Below are 18,219 nucleotides of genomic sequence, written 5' to 3' on the forward strand. Positions count from 1 at the left end.
CTGGCTATGGTATCAAAATGCTCAATTAAGTAATACGTCTACTAACGAACTTGAAAACAAAACACATCACACTAAAAAACACAAACATCCCTTTAACCCAACAGAAGCAGCTCTTTTTACCCTTGCACTCACTATCACATTACTATCATGTTTGTCAACTGTCAAACTAACTCTTTTAAGTTATTTAGTGTGACACTACAAAGTTATGAACACCATAATCTTAATTAAAACCTTTTAATAAACAAATGCCAAGTTACTACTCAAGAATGGCAAGGAATTCAAAAAACATGACAGCTATCCTAATTGGTTGAAAATGAGAAAAAGAAAGTTAGCCAGACAACCTGTTTGGACTACAAAGCCAGCAGATACGATTCCTCAAATTTGACCATTCACTCTCCATACTCCACAAGTCTTCAAGCACATGATGCTGCCTTCTTTCAGATGAGCAACATCATTCCGATCTTAACAGTCAGAAGAGCAAATCAAATCAATCCTAGCATATTCACAAATCACAACTAAAAAGTACAAACATTACAAAATAAAACATGCAGCGATATCAACAAGCATTCTGATAAATAATTAGCCAACTAATTGACATTACAAAATAAATAAAGAAAAAAATCATTGGAAAGATCACTGCTTAAATGAAATTTGAAATATCTCCCAATAGTTTTGATCGGTTACCCGAGTTGTGAGAGTGATCGGTTGATATTGCGTGCTTCCTTCAAGCGCTCCCCAGCTGCACCTGTTAGCTTCTGCCTCCGGAACCAGCTACTTAAACCATCTGCCAGTCTCTGCACAATAAAATGATTATGAGCCTAAATTTTACAAGTACCAGTCCGTTGAATATAGAAACGTGATACTCATGCTTTTCCATCCTAAACAACAGAACTATCTGCACTTCGATTTACAAATTCATTGCCTTTTTCCGACAGTGCTCACAACTGTTAGTTGTTACAGGTATACTTCTTTTATTTATTTATTTATTTTACTAAATTCAGTAATACCATATTCCAGATATTAGCAACATTATTTTAGCATTACCTTGGATCGGGATTGCAGGTAAAAGCAGTATGTGATAGCGAACTCTCAGGAACGGTCGGGTTAGAAGAGGGAGGCCTAGGTGGAAGCGGGCTCTTCAGGATTTGGAATCGAAAACCGATCTGACGGTGGAGAATTTTCTTTGGAAGACTTGGGTTTCCGAGGGGGTCTGCGGCCCTTGATTTCGGCACCGTTAAGGCTAGAAGAAGAAGAAAGTGGTGGATCGACGAGATGGGTATGTCGCAAGATAGAGTTTCTTGGCTGCTTCACGTTAGAGAGGAAGAGCGAAATTTTGGAGGTATAGGAAGAGCGAAACGGAATTTGAGAGATAGGAAATCGCAGGGTTTGAGGAAGACGAAGAAGAGAAGGGGAGATGAGAGGCAGAGTAAACCGATGGAGAAGAAAAAGGGGAAAGAAATTTGAAATAAAAGAGACCGTTGAGGTTGAAGAAGAGGGAAAGAAAATTGACCGTGGAGGAGAGTTATTTAATTTTTGGATTAAATATTTTCTATGAAAATTAAAAAAGAAAAAGTTAAAAGGCAAATATTTTCTACTTTTTTTTATTATTTATTCTATGAAAATTCAATAATAAAAAAGCATCTATATTTGCTTTTGGTATGGTTCACATTTTTATTTATTTGACAAAAATCTAACTAAATTATCATTCATTTTGACCTAATATTGCAAATATAAATTTATATTTTGCATCTTAACTACTCTTTGGCATTTATAATATCATTGTTCCACACCTCAATTTTTTTATTGTTGTCAAAAATGAATTAGCAAATTAGGGAATAAATGTAATCATTGTTTTTGGGAGTTTGAGTTCGACCGTGATTATTGTTGAATAAATTTATAATTTTCACTTAGACATGACATTTTGCTATTTTAGCAATTTAAATTTAAATTTTCTTTTATCAAAAGTAAACCTCTTGTTTTAATGTTTTTCTGGTCATCCCTTTTAAATACAACTAATGACAAATGAATATAACAATTAAGAAATTCATAGATATATAACGACATTTGAATTAGAAATGTTTTGAAACCGTGTTTACGAGAAGATTTTTAATTTTAATAGCATTACAGTAGCTAGGGATGGTTGTATAATAGTCTACACACTCTTTGTACCAAACAATCCATTCGATTTTTAAATCAAGTCTCTCTCTCTTTTTTTTTTTTATTTCTTACCATAATTTACATTTTTTGTAAGTATAATGGTTGAGTGGAAAAAGAGAGCTGACTAGTAAGTGCAGAAATAAAGCTCACAAGTTTCTGTAAAAGCTAATCAAGCAACTCAAATTATAAACAAAGAGAAAAGTTGATTGGTTAAGCTAACCGTGTTATTACAAAATTTTAAATTACTAAGAACTCCTAATGAAACGATTACATTATTTTGATAATTACGAGATAAAATGAAAACATACAAACTACTAAACAAAAAGAAAAGCCACAAATCAATTATTGGGATTCAATATACTCTCCAAGCATGTTCTGGAAATGCGAGTTTTTAAGCAGCTACGACTTGCTTACCTTCTCAATGTTTGTCTTCAGTTCTAGCTTTAGAGCTTCAAGTGCCTTTTGCCCATACTTAGATAAACCCTGAAGATTATATGTTACAAAGGTTTCAATTCCTTTCCTCCCAAGCTTAACCCTCGATGCAAAGAAGGGAAGCTCAGTTAGATTAGATTGCACAAAAGTGCACTCCTAAACATCACTGTCTCTGTCCAAAGCATGAAAAGATGATTCAACAGATCCTGCCCTAGCCTTCGCTTCCACAACTTCGATTCCTGCATTTTGAATTCTAACAGTCAGTTCTTGAATTTGTTCATGTGTAAAACTTACTGAAGGGCGTGTCTTTGATATCAAAGTAACAATTGTTATTCCAGCATGTCCCCCAACAACTAGGACATCAATGTCAATCAGATTAAGGTTCTTCTTTTCGACAACGAAAGTGTTTGCCCGAACAACATCCAAAGTAGTAACACCAAAAAGCTTCTTTTACACGTCCTTCTGCTGCTATTGGAACAGTTGAGTTCACAGGGTTGCTAATGATGTGGATGAAAGCATTAGGACAATTATCAGCAACAGCCTCAACCAAACTTTTCACTATGGTTCACATTTATGTTGAAAAGGTCATCACAAGTCATACCGGACTTTCTTGAAACCCCAGCAGGTATGACAATAACATCTACACCTTTTAAAGCGTTGGCTAATTCAGAAGGTCTAGTGAAATCCTAAACTTTTGAGGGAGTGTTACAGTGACTAATATCAGCAACAACACCCTTAACATTTACAATATCATAAAGGTTCAAGGAAACAACTAGCATCGACATCTTGATAAGAAGGGCCAGAGGCCGACCTATTCCCGGCAGCTCCAAGAACAACAACTTTGTAAGAGGCTTGAGGTTATGTTGAAGATTTTGTGTGCATTCGAGTTCACTTTTTGTGCTGTTGGAGCAAGATGATGCAATAGGGCAGCTCTGCTCTGTTTCCCTAAGAAAGACGACTCTAAGTCAAAATGAAGGGATGAATCTGCCTTGTGGCAACATAAGCTATGAAGCGTCTCGTGTGAATTGATTCTTAAGCTAGTAGACTTTGATAGGAAAAATGAGTTGAGTTTACTATTAAGTGATTCAGTTGCTCCAACTGACAAAATAGTTGTTGATGTTGCTGTCATATCTGACTCTGTTAAAGAAAGAGGCCAGAAAGCGTCAAAATTGTTATATTATAATGAAGTAACACATATAATTTGGTAAGTAAAGTTATATTTTCATAAAAGTAATCAAAAGACTAGATAGGTTCAACTCTAGTAAGAAAACCAAGACAATTGCTACAACTTCATCAAGTGTGTTCCATAAAGATGACTAAGATATTTAGATGACTCCATAACAACAAAAGTCTTATCAAAACACAAACCATAGTACGCATATTGTTACTACGTAACAATTGTTTTCTTACGACTTCCTTATTGTAGTTTCCGTTTTTTCTAACCATGCATTTGAATTTCTTAGCCAATTTATAAACAACTAAAATTAAGATTGTATACCTAGTTTCAAAGGACTAAATAGTTATCTAATGAGGTAAGGTTTGAAGTGGTCTTGAAATAATATTGGAAAGTAAGATGTCACCACACACGTGTAAGAGAGAAATGATACATTAGTAGTACTCAAGTTTTGAGTTTAATTTTAATCTAATCAACACGTTTCAAATTTACAATTTTACTATCAAAATTTGTCCCTAAATCTGATGATTTGCACTTCTAAAGCTTAGTTTTCATACGTACTCACTCAATCTTAATTTAAAGACAACTACGAAGTAAGTCTTCACATCTAAATTCAATATTGATTAAAAATATTTCATATTAATTCCCTAAATAAAAAATCTTTAATTTGAACTAATCAATCAATATTATCATTAACATATCAAAAATCAATATTTTCACGGATGAAATATGAATATTTAGTAAAAATTCAAAAATAAAATTATTATTCTGAAAATTTAAGTACCTAATAGAGACAAAACTTAAAATTTAACGATAGAATTGGAAGATTTTAAAATCGAAGTTAAATTAAATAAATATTTGAAACATAGGGAACTCACATATCAAAGGTGATCTAAAAGTGGGCTCCCACAAGCCCACACACACGTCCATTTATTCGAGACGAGAGTTTGATCTCTACGACGTGGGCTCTATTTTTTCTCGACACTTGTTTTCAACTGCATAGCTCATCGTCCAACGTGATCTCTTCACTCACAAGGCACAACTAGAGCACAGCCCATTTAACCTCACCTTCTTCGAACAACCCTAATACTTTTCATCGCTATATAAATTTAAGTTTGAAGCTAAAATTTATTAAAAAGACATATATTTGTTTCGTGTAAGTTTGAGTTATACCTTAAAACATACCACATTCGATCAGACACGTGTCTTAATCGATGAAAATAATTTTAAATCACCAATTGATCTAAAAGCGTAATTTAGTAACGCTTCTTCATTTCTCTAAACTAGGAATACGAAGAATGTCTCGTAAGTGAAAATCGATTTTAAGCATATGTGTTTTGATATTATCTTTAATCCTCGATTCATTCAAAAGTTTATGCTAATAGGTAAAAACAAACTTAATATTTTATTATTCAACACTTCATAGTGAGTTGAAAATAGAGAAAATGCATTGCAAGTGAAAATGAATTTAATTTTAGAGAAAATAAAAACGATAGAGATTGACAACAAGACTTCTATGAATTATCTATTCTAATATCATCTTAAATCATCAATTGACTTGCCACTTAAACTATCTGAAGAGACGAATTTAATATTAAATCGTTCAAACAATGAAATAGAATGGAAGACTCATATATTTATTCACACCAACAACCAAACTTGTGAAAAGTTAGTATGAATTAAAAGAAGCATTGACATATGAAAGCAACCTATAGTTAGTAGGTCAATGGAGGTGGATGTTGGAAAAGAAGTTAATGGATTTTCTTTTAAGAGCAATCACAAAGAAAGTTAATGGAGTCAAATAAAGCAGACTTATTCTATAAAACTAGAATTAGACTAAATAATACACAACACTAACTCATTCAACATACTATATGGTCACGTATTGGGATGATTGATTGTATAGTCATATACTTTATTTAGAGTATATTGTTAAAATGTTTCACTATTCCTAAGTATGGATATACATGTGTTATATTTTTGTAACACTTCATTGACACTACATGATTGACGTGACATTCTTTTTACGACGTACAAAATAAAGCGTTGAGGGAAATTCTCTCCATACTTGTTTTTTTCAACTTTGATTTTGACGCAAATTTACGGGAGAAAATCTTTTTTTCGACGTTTTTCATATTTATCTCGTGCACGTTTTCTTGTATTAATTGTTATAATTTTTTTTAAAAAATGCGATGGCTAAATCACTACAAGCTCATTGGAGTAGGAAACTCACACATGTTTGTTGTCATCGTCTTTAAATGATGTCCCACTTTTTCTAGGTTTATCTCTTATTTCAAGTACATCAGTATATGTATTTTGAGCCAACTACACTTTGATATTTGAATCAATACATAGACTGTATAATTCAATTAAGCACATAAAAGTAAGGCAACGACTCTTTTTTAGAGACGGCTTATTCTTCTCATTTGTAGTCATCGAGCGAGATTATTTATAACCTCCTTCTCCATCACACATGTTACATGTAACTGAGACAATGTCAATGTAGTTTGATAGATGAAGGTTGCAAGGCGTCATACCAAACATAATTCAATTATTTCTTGATTGGTATATATTCATCAACTCAATGAACGATTTATAACTAAAATTAAATTATGGCATTGTACACGTCATCTTCCAATTTTGAAGATTTAGACTCGTGAATAAATGAACTAAATTATTATTTGTGGGGAGAGAGTTTTGTGTATTTGGAAAGAAATTTTGATTTTAAAGGATAAAAAGAAAAAGAAAAAGGAAGTGGAAAAGGGTTTGGAATGGAGCGAGGGTATATTGATGATTGAGAATGAAATGATGAGAGTGGATGAATTGAAATTGAAAGTTTGTAACTTTATTGTTGTCACATATGGGGTTTGGGAATGGACTGCCATTTTCCCCATTCCCCATTGCAATACACACTCTTTATTGTTCTTATTATTATTACTTATTTTTACTTACACACTTCCTCTTCCTCTTCCTCTTCCTCTTCCTCTTCCTCTTCCTTCACTTGAAGACAAATTATTAAAAGGAATTTAGCTTTTCCCAACCCCACTTATGCAACATAATCATTATCTCCCACTACTCACTATATGTCCTCGCTCTCTCTCTCTCTCCCTCTCCCTCTCCCTCTTTTGCAGCTTTACCTTTTTCATCTTTCTTTACCCCCCACTCCCTCCCCCTTTTATTACCATTTTACCTCAGTAAAATTCTAAAACACATAACTTTCTACTCCAACAAAATTAAAGACTTCAAACAAAGTGGCAAACATATTAAACTCATTTTTGGTTGTTAAGCATTGGATCCAACAAACTTTCTTCTTATAATTTTCGTCCTTACTCCAGGTTCCATCCAACCCAAAATGTGTCGTTGTAGAAGACAGTTGATTTCGATCTTACGTACTCTAAAAGTAGTTTTGAAATGTCTGTAAAATATCGATTGTATTCAATTTTTGAAATGATTTGTAGGTGTGTTTTCCATTATTTAATTTAAGTTTTCTATGGTATGTTTTTTTGTTAATACTCTATGGTTAATTTGATAAAATAAGAGATTTGATGAAAGATATAACTAAGATTAAAACTTATCTAGCATGGTAACGATTAATTGTAACAAGGTTTTGTGTAGGGCGTACTTAAAATAAATAAAAATAAATCTAAAATTCAAGAAATTTCCATTCGAAACTTTTCTAAAAAAACAAACTTAAATTCCAACATTTTTCCTCGCGAGTTTTGTTGTTTTTGTATGCTAATTTACATAATTTTTTTTCAAACCAAAACAAAATTTTCAAAACTTTAACAAATACATGTCCTTTTGTCTTAAATTTTTTACAATAAATTCAAGCCCCCACCTAAGAAACATCAATCCGAGTTCGCAAGAAAAAAAAACACATTTTTCTAAAACACAAAATTCAAAAAATCAAGACGGCACTTAGTCCCTCGGTACCTTTAATTGAATAAACTATTAAAACTCACTTCATATTTATATCTCACACTATAATAAGAAAATAATTTCAACATTTTCAATATATAACTATTATCTTTCTCGTTTGTAAGTCGAACTGGTTGATGAAACAAAAACATTGATTTGAGGTTGTTGGAAAGAGGTTATGAATTAAAATAAACCAAACAAAAATGAATAAAAGGGATGGATTGATGGATGGATTGGTAAATTGAGAAAGTGAAAAAAAATTAAAAAAAAATTTGGAAAAAAAAAAGATTATATAGTTAAATTATGAATGTGTAAAGAGTGGGAATCTTGATGAGTAAAACTATAAATTGAAAATAATATTTATGGGGTGAAGAAAAAAAAAGAAAAGAGAAAGAGACACAATCTCCACCGTCCTAATAATAATAATAAGTAATAAAGAACAATAATATTTCATGTGATGCTACCAAAAACAAAATCTCTTTCACAAGAAATACCAATCCCCGTGAATCATTGTCAATTTTCCCCCTTTGTATTTTGGGCAAGTGGGATATGTCAATATCAATTCTTAATTATTTCTTTTTTTTTTCTTTTTCTTTCTAAAATAAAATATATATTTTGCTTACTATTTATTTTTGATCCTTCAATTTAACTAGTTTTTTTAGTTTGATTTCAATTTAGTTTACAATTGGATTTTATATTATTTGGTACTTGAACTTTAACATTTACACTTTTTAACTTTAGTTTTGGTAAAATACTTGCTTTAGTATTTGATATTAATGTCTATTATTAATTATGAAGTAAAATTTAATTCATAGGTAGTTTTTTATGAGAAATTATTGTAAACGACATTATTTATAAATATACGAAGATTTTGCAATCTATATGTGATAAACCAGTATAACTATTATTTGTGTTTAACATAATATAGATAGACATAGATAGTGGTTTACGATGATATTTTATTATATTTTAAAATAATATTTATTTTAATCTAAATTGATAATAAATTCACAATAAAGAATGAAGTATTTGGTGAAAATCAAAGTTAAAAGTGAAAATCGTGAAATATAAAGACTAAATTGAAACAAAATCCAAACCTACTATCATAACATTATGAAATTTAAGAACTGGATTGTAATAGAAATCGACATTTAAAGACTAAACGCATAGCAATTGAAAACGTAAGAACTAAATCAAATTTTGACCAGAGATCATCTGGGAACAAAAACAAATACCAGTATTTGATATACGATAATAGTTTAGTTGTGTATATCATTAAACAAACTATACCTACTTTAAAAACAATTCACCAAAATAATTTGTTACTCTTTTTCTTTTCTTTCTATTATTTTAGTCCTTTGACTATCAACTCTCTATTTCTTACTTAGGAGTCTTCAAACAAATATTTCATCTCTTTCAATCTCCTACCTATTTTATCACTTTAAGCAACAATAAAGTAAACAATAATAACAATAATTCTTAAAATAAAAATTGAAAAAAAGAAAAAAGAAAAAAAAAACTTTTTTGACTGCTAACTAACATTTTGAGGCAGTGACTCACATGAGCCAATAATTATTGACATTGACTTTAAACATCCTCAGCTGCCACCAAAAAGTTTATGCTATCTTTAGGTGTAGAAAAAAAAAATTATTTATAGGTTCTTCTTGTTTATAAATTTTAACGGATCGAACGTTTGACGCCAACATTTAAATTGGATTTAGAAGATTTTTGTAACTCACTTTATGTTTGAAGCTTTTAGTATTTCAACGGTTGTATTTTGAAACTTATTACAATGTATATATTGTTATTAATTTTTTTTACGATATGTGCTATTTTCTTCTTGTCTATATGTTTGTTTCCTATTTAGACTATTATTCTAATACACTTTATAATACATTGGATTTCAAATACTTATGCAATTATAATTCACATGTTGTAACAAACCAACTCAATATATATAAAACACTTGAAAATTTTTATAACAATTTAAGTCTCATCAACAATACAAAAAATCGTTTGAATTTAATTAGAAAATTGTCCGCATGTAAATATTGAAAATAAAACTAAGTAGAGACAAAAATCATTATTGTTACTGTTGCCTTTGATTTTTTTAATGTTACCAATATTGTTTAACCTTAGGAAGTCGGTGACGACAGCACAATAACAGTAAATTTTACAAAATTTATAATTTTGAGTATATGTAATAAAGAAAAACAATCTAATCATGTTTACGATTTAAACTCGTTATTATTGATCCATCAATGAAATCTGGTTACGACTATATAAAAAACGCAATTTATAGAGAGATAGAAAGAAGAAGAAGAAAAAAAAAGTTGAATTTAGGTTGAGAGTATATTGAGACATTTTGGATTCACTCAAGTTTGAAATAGATATTATCATATATATAAAATTGAAAAAGAAGTCAAATTAGAGGGATTGACTATTAGATATATGAGTAGAAAGTAGAAAGTAGAAAGAAAGAGAGTTTGTCCCACATGGACACACTTTTCCCAGCTCAGCCTTCAATACAAAATACAAATATGAATATATCCTATTCCTCTTCACAACTTCAGCTCTCGGCTTTTAACTTTCTTCCATAAAGAAAACTTCCTTATTATTATTATTATTATTATCATTTTCGGTTTCAACATTTTACATTGCCTTATTTAATTTATTTTTCTATATTTAAATAAATAACAAAAAAAATATTTACAATTTTTTAGACAATAGCCATAAACTTAACCACTTAACTTTGGTGAGAAAATAGATGGAGTAAATTGGAATATAATTATATATAAACACACAAAAGGTACAAAGTGATGAGCATTGAGCAGTCACGAGTGGTGGTGGACTCCACTATTCTAATTACTTAGCTTATTCTCCAGAGAATATTTATTATTCCTTCTCTCTCTCTCTCTCTCTCTCTCTCTCTCCTCAACATTAACAACAACAAAAACAACACGTAAAACAAAAACCCAAACAAATTACTTCATCTCCTGCTTCCTCCACCCCTCACAAATACACCAATTTTCATTCACTTTTCTATTTCATATATTCCTTCTTTCTCAACACAATCATTTCTATTTTACAAACAATTCTTTTATTTATTTATTTATTATTATTATTACAGAAAAAAAATGTATTTAAAAAACAAACGAAAAACTCCACACAAGTAGTACTCCGATCCTCACAGCCAAAAGAGCAGAAGTAATCTTTCTCCTTCTTCTTCTTCTTCTTCAACTCAATCGTCCTCCTGTTTGCTTGCTCTTCTTGATCTTCTACACCGGCTGGCTTGGTGGGGTTTGATTAAATTTATTTATTTATTATTAATTAATTAATTAATTTAATTTGATAAAACTAAAATGCAGCTCAAAGGGATAGACAAGGAAGGAGAAGATGAGTTGGGTGGAAATAGGGATAGATTCTACTCAAACTCCATATGGGTATTACCCAAAATAGAGTATGAAATCAAATGGATGGTAAAGGGAAAGGTTATGGTGTTGGTCTTACAAGGTCAAGAAAAGGTCTTACAAGGTCAAGAAGACTCCATTTCAAAAGCTTAAAAAAAGAAACGGAAACAAGAAAAAAATAAGAAAAAAAGAAAAACGAAACGTATAAAAAGCTCAGTTAGGATAGTGCCATGGCTAGTAAGAATCAGTGACTATATCTCCTAAAAGGAGATGCCAATGGGAAAACCCCACCGGAAACGCCGGCCGCCATGGCAGTTGCCTCCTCGTTGGTCCATGCATGCGACCTGAAAAGGAAAATCTCATTAATTTTTACACCATTTTGGTGTGGAATTAGTGAAACTAAATAAGAGATTAACGATGGTTAATTAATTGTGAAAAGAGAAAGGGGGAATAATTAAAGAAAATAGATGTAGAATGGTTGACCTTTTGAGGAGGAGGAAGGATATGGGAAAGTTTGGGAGGAAGGGATTTTGAGAGAGATAATGGAGAAAGGAAGTGGTTTTTTTGTTGTGCTTTTGTTGTTGAGATGTGTGGGAGTGAGAGAAATGAGAAGGGGAAAGATGGGATTTTATGGAGGTTGAAAAGGGGAAGAGACAATTTAAATAAATTAGATGTAAAATTAAAATTTGGGCTCTCCCCTTATTCTCACATATATTATCTAAAGGCCCATAAATGATGTGAATCGTGACGTCCTTTATACGATATAATACACTTTTGTCTTTAAGATTTGAATATAAATTATTTCGATTTTGAAATTTTTTTTCTTTAACTGACAATTGTAAATATTACAATAAAACGTAAACCATTAATATATGCGATCCAATTTTTAAAGTATACTGAAATATGTTGTAATATAGATTTATTTGCGGTGTTGATTGATATAATTATAACTCTAAAATAACAACTCAAAAGGGAAAAATTTTAAAAATTGAATTTCAATTTTGAAAATAAATGAAAGTTGAAATGGTTTTAATAAAAAAATAAATCAAATATGTTTTGAACATTACAACCAAACATATAATATATCTATGGAATTTCAATGATTAATCGAAACTATATTCAAATTTAACAACAAAAGTCTTGGTTCTAAAAGTTTTCAATAAGCAAGTAATAATGTTAGTATAGGATGATTGTTAAAAAAATGTATGATTTCTTACCTACTAAGACTGTAAAATTATTGTTTTTAATTATTAAAAACTAAACATATGGTTGATTATTTTATACATTTAGTCAATTTTTATACTACTGATAAAGCTATTATTATTTTATATCTAAACAAATGATTTTACTACTTCAAATTAAATGTTTGTTAATGAATAGCTAATAGTTTCGAAAAACTCAATTGAAAACTATTTAAAATATTGTAGACTAAGCAAAGATAGATAGATAGATGCTTGGAGAGAATTGGTAAATTGTTTTTTTCTCTATGGAAAAATGGTAGTGGAAGAGATAAATATCCGTGCCGACGTTGGTCATTGCTTAGAATTCAAAGATTTCAACAACAAATCTTTTTGGCCCCTAACTTCCGGCTTTTTCCATCTCTTACAATTCCTTAAATTTCTACTCCAACCTCCAACCTCCAACCCATCTCCAAATACTATGTTTATTACTTTTATTTTTAATATAATACTACAAATATATATAAATATATATATATGTGTGTGTGTGTGACCAAGTCAAAACTGAATAGAACTTTAACTAAAAAAGTTACACAAGTGAACAATTAAATAAAAAAATTAAACAATGTTTTCAAATTTTACTTAAACCAATCTACCAAAATATTCGTAAAATTTTAAATTATATATATATATTTATTTTGAAAAAATTGTAAAGAAATAACAAATTTTACAAAATATTTATAACTTATGACAAATTCTATCAGGTCATTGATATACTATAGTGATAGAAGGTTATCATTTGATAGAATCCAAGATTTTGTTATAGGAATAATTTAATTTATTTGTTATTTTAAAAAATATCCATTTATATTTATCAGTTTATTTATGTATTTAAGATTTTCACTTGTTTAAATCTTTGCATTTTTGTTTTCTTTTTATTTAATAATAATTTTTACTTTTTAGATCGATTAATGACTCTGGAGTTTAGAAACCTAAAAGACGAGATAATTAATTGATATACTTCTGTAAAGGTAAAAATTTAAATGTTAATGATCTAGGTAGATACTTCCGCTCATAAAAAAATGAATTGAGCCATAAAATATTTGTTCTTTACGATAAGATGAAGTGTAATATATTTGTGTGGTGACTATTTTTGCTACATAGCATGAATAATAGTTGTTGGTAAAGTGTTTGTTTGAAGGGGAAATCTCCTGTAACTGCTCATCACCCCACATTTGAGTAGCAAGATTTCCATCCACATGATAATGTTTTGGAGTATGATTCTCATATTAATTATTACAACAGTGAATATCTAATAAGACAAATGCTGCAACTCCTTGGCCATTGTGTTGTCTATTTTATTTATTTATGATTTGATTATATTGTTAAAATATGATTTGATTATATTGTTTAAATACCATTTTGGTATGTTTAGTTTTTTTTTCTATTTGTTTGGTTTGCTTTTATTGAATCGAAAATTAGTCATTTAAAATGACCTTTGAATTGAAAGAGAGTAAGGTTTATTTACTTTTGTATTGTCGAGACGTTACATCAATTGTCGGTGTAAGTGAATGAGACTTTCTTAACAATTTTAACTCAGTGACTTTTTATATTGTCAACAACAAACTCTCCACCTCTAGCTATAATATATCACTAATTCACTTATGGTTCAAAAAAATTCAACACCATACCTCCAAACAACGACGTGATTCACAATCACATGTTTGTGCACTAGGAGAAGACCATTATATATTGTACCACTTTTAATAAATAGTCATGGATTCAATAACCTTCGATGAGTACATATTGCTCTCAAACCTTTCTAAACGAATATGTTCAATGACGTGTTCTTGTATCTCTTAACTTATGTCACAAATATGACATGAATGACTAGTTTTTCAAAGTTTAGACAATATAAAACGCTGGTTATAATAAATGTTAGATATCAAAATTAAAAAAAAAAAGAAAAAGAAAAAAAATCTAGCTAATGGAATGGGAAATGTTAATTAAAATATGAATGGTAGAGTATAAGAAATTTAAATGTTATAAGTAAACAAAGTGAAGCTAAATTAATTAAGATGTGAATTATTAAATGAAGGGTTAGGTGATTAGGAGGTTGCGTCACATAGTTCGAAGGGCAAGGCGAGTCAAAGTCAAACAAACACACACAGCCGATTCTAGGCCTTGGCCTGCGTTCTAATCATTTTTTTTAATTACTAAATTACAAAAGATTAAATACAAATAATTTAAATAATAATAAATAATAATAGTTTCGATGTTTGAATTATTTTTATTTGATCTTACATTGCATTTTCGAGTGACATTTAAGTTATTATAATTTACGTTGCATTTTCGAGTGACATTTAAGTTATTATAATTTATGCTTGATGTACAGATTATTTCAATTTAGATTATAATCGTGTGCTTCAAAAATAAATTATTTTGATTTGAGAAATTAAAACAACCAAAAACAAAATAAGCATCGTTTATACTTAAAAATGCTACTGATTTTAGATTTCAAATTTGAGTTTGCTTCCATTCGTAATGGGTGATCATCTTGTTTCAAAATTATACACGAACAGAATGGGTGTGTTTAAGCAAAATAATAAATTTGAGAAAAACACTTAAATATTGTAACGAAAATATATGCTTAGATTAACCTAATAAATTACAACAATAATAATATTTTTTTTTATATCAAAAAACAAAATCTGATTTTGGAAACCCCACTGTCCCCCGGAAATACGAGCCCCGCCAAAACTGCGCCGTTTCAAGTTTAGAGGCCAATCGAAGAACCAAAATTAATGGTTTTCTATTTAATTTTTGTGTTTATGAGTTACACGGAAACTAATATATATACACACACACAACAATAAACTTTATATAGATTTTAAATTCGATTTTCATTTTAAACGATAAATAACTAGCAAATAATTGATGGGTAAACATTATGCATACACGGCATAATTAATAATGCAATTCATGTAAATAAATGTAACCAATACACACAAAAATGACAATAATGAACGACGTATTTAATATTTTTTAAGTTAAATTGAATGCTAACAATAATTTAAAATATATACAATGAAAGTGATTGGTAAATTAGATTCCGTACACCTTTTAAATTTAAAATAATGATAAATATAACAATTAGATTTAACATATTAACATATATAACAACCTTACAAGATAATATAAATATAACAAAATCAACTAGAGTTTATCAATAATAAAAGTTTTAATAGCATATCATACTATAAATAGGTTTATCACTAATAACTAAAAAACCACTATAAAAGTCTATCATCGATGAACTTTGCCATATATGATTTTTAAAGTATTGTTACTTGTTAATTATTTTTCTAATACAAATATTTAAAAAAATTAGAAGTTTTAAAAAACAGAAAATAAATTTACCAACAATTTACACTTCATATAACAAAATCAATAAAAATAAAGTTAATTATCTACTGAAATTATATTTTTGTGAAATGTTATATTTTTTTTACTATTTTTTCATAAAAAATTATATATTAAGGGAAGTTTTTGAAAAATGAAAGTAAATTGAAATATTTTGTGTAATTAAAAAGGGGAAAAGACGAAAGTGGAAGATGGAAGTGACGGGTGAATGAATGGAGAAAAAGGAATAACAAATGCTGAGAACGGCAACAAATGAGAGGAAAAGTGGAATTGATGGATGAATGAGGGCATTTCTGGCATTTCTGTAAAATCGAAAATAAATTTAAAATTAAAAGGGAAAGATAAAAATAACCAAATCGGGAAACCAATAATGTTGTAAAATGAGAAAAAGCGCAAAACATTTGGAACCTTGAAACAGAAATGGCTTCCGACGAATCGTACTCTTGGATTTACGTTTGCCGTCATGTCGTGTCGCATTTTTATGGGCTTTTCAAATAGGCCCATTAAGATAGCCCTTATGGCCCTTTGGGCAACTCTCATTCCGCGTCCCTTATCTTCGTTTTCGTTTCTAAGCCATTAACAAATGTAAACCAAGTAGGAAATGTTACCAAAGGTCCATATTGGTTACTTAAGTGAAATAAAAAATGAAAATATATGATGATTTATGTCTTAAAAGTAAACAATATCATACACAATTGTAGATATGTTTGGAGGATCGTCACCAATTATCATTTGATAGGTTGTTAACTGCCAACAAATTACAAGGATCGAATGTAGTATTAGACAATAAAATATTAAATTTATTTTCACTCATCAACTTAAACTTGTAGGTCAATTGACAATTTAAGATTCGAGATTCTTATCATGATAATGATATTGTTCATTGATCATACATTGTTTTGTTTCAAACCATCTTTTAATGTGTCGTAACAAAAACCGCGATATTAAATTAGTTCAAAATCAACTAGTTCACCACACCACACCACACTGAAATCACGTTGAATTGACTATTCATCACACATAACACCAATTTATTGATCACTTCATGAACCAATCAACCCATGCCCATTCGTCTTCTCTCTATAATTGTTTCTCATTCTTTTGGCACCAGGGAGAAACTTATATTTGTTATTTTATTTAAGGATTAGATCATCAATTATTTTAACATATTCAAATTTACAAAATCTAACTTATTATAATGTTGATTGGAAAGAAGGTACCATATTCTCAGTAAGACATTTTGTAGATATAGCCTCACTAAACAACAAGACATAATAAAGTGAGATATAGGACGTGAAGGTGAATGATGAAAACTACATTTTTTTTTAGAACAAACTATTTCATATAAAGTTGGCGAATAAAACAAAACTTAAAGAACAAGAAACAAAAGGAGTAGGAGAGTTCTAGACGAAACATAGGCTAAAATTCTTTCATGAATTTTCCATTTTGAAGGTTAAAATAGACAATATATATATATTTTATATTTTTCAATTCGATACAAAATTAAAATTTCAACTACTAGTATAAGAGAAAATTTAAAGTTTAAGAACTTAATAAATAAAAATCACACTTTTATGAATGCCTTTATAATGAAAAATGATTTTATAACTACTGAAACTATATTTAGAGTGTATTTAAAATTAATTTTGATTAAAAAAAAGTTAAAATAAAGATGAGTTTTTTTAAAAAAAATTTTTAGGCAATCCAAATAGATATGAAAATCTAAAAGGTTAGTCACTAAACTTTATATTTAACCAAATTGATATGACTCCAAAGTCTGATTGAAATATGAAGAAATAAAAAGACTTTTTTTACCTTAAATATCGGGTGTATACTTTAATTTCTAAGTAAATTTTAAAATCTTGAACTATATTTTAATTTAGTCTTTCATAATGCTACAAATTTAGTCTTTGTTTTGTTTCACTTTTAACCTTACTCTATGTTTAGTGTTTATTTGTACTAATTTATTTAAAATAACTATATTAATTTGCAATACTGAAATTAAATTTAAAATTGTATTTGTCATGGACATCTTTTAAAATAGCAAAATATTTAAACTATTTACAACAAAATCTACAACTTTCTTTAGTACCATTTGAGTTTTTAACTATATTTTGTAAATATATATATATATTTTTTTTGCTATTTATAACAACTCTCCTTACTTAGATAGTTATTTTCAAACTTGTTCCCTTCAAATATAGCAAAATTAACCCAAATATTTTTAAATATAACAAAATTTTACTTTCTTATCTCTATTGACGATAAAAGACGGTCATCTATATTGCGATAGACCCAAACTATAATAATTTATTATAGTATACTCCAATTTATCATGATAAATTGTGATATTTTGCTATGTTTGCAAAATTTCAATCATTTTATCATTTAGAATATTTTTTTAATTTTAAATTAATCAATATACATCAACACAAAACAAAAACAATGAATATTTATAAAAGAAAAAAAATTTAAAAAGCATAAATAAACAAAATCTCAAAAGAAAAATTATAACGTTTTTAAAATA

General features: G+C 28.9%; 2 long non-coding RNA genes and 1 pseudogene across 2 annotated transcripts; all 3 read right to left on the minus strand.

Annotated features, from left to right (window-relative positions):
* Nucleotides 1-372: 372 nt before the first annotated feature.
* Nucleotides 373-1,462, minus strand: LOC116405542. Its single transcript, XR_004218659.1, has 3 exons — nt 1,045-1,462; nt 685-794; nt 373-461 (listed from the first exon to the last, which is right to left on the minus strand). It is a non-coding gene; the product is annotated as an uncharacterized LOC116405542 (long non-coding RNA).
* Nucleotides 1,463-2,310: 848 nt separating this feature from the next.
* Nucleotides 2,311-3,814, minus strand: LOC116405545 (annotated as a pseudogene).
* Nucleotides 3,815-10,449: 6,635 nt separating this feature from the next.
* LOC116405540 lies at nt 10,450-11,732 on the minus strand. Its single transcript, XR_004218656.1, has 2 exons — nt 11,575-11,732; nt 10,450-11,435 (listed from the first exon to the last, which is right to left on the minus strand). It is a non-coding gene; the product is annotated as an uncharacterized LOC116405540 (long non-coding RNA).
* Nucleotides 11,733-18,219: the final 6,487 nt, after the last annotated feature.

Source organism: Cucumis sativus, unplaced genomic scaffold, assembly GCF_000004075.3.
Source record: "Cucumis sativus cultivar 9930 unplaced genomic scaffold, Cucumber_9930_V3 scaffold116, whole genome shotgun sequence".
Lineage (NCBI taxonomy): Eukaryota > Viridiplantae > Streptophyta > Magnoliopsida > Cucurbitales > Cucurbitaceae > Cucumis > Cucumis sativus.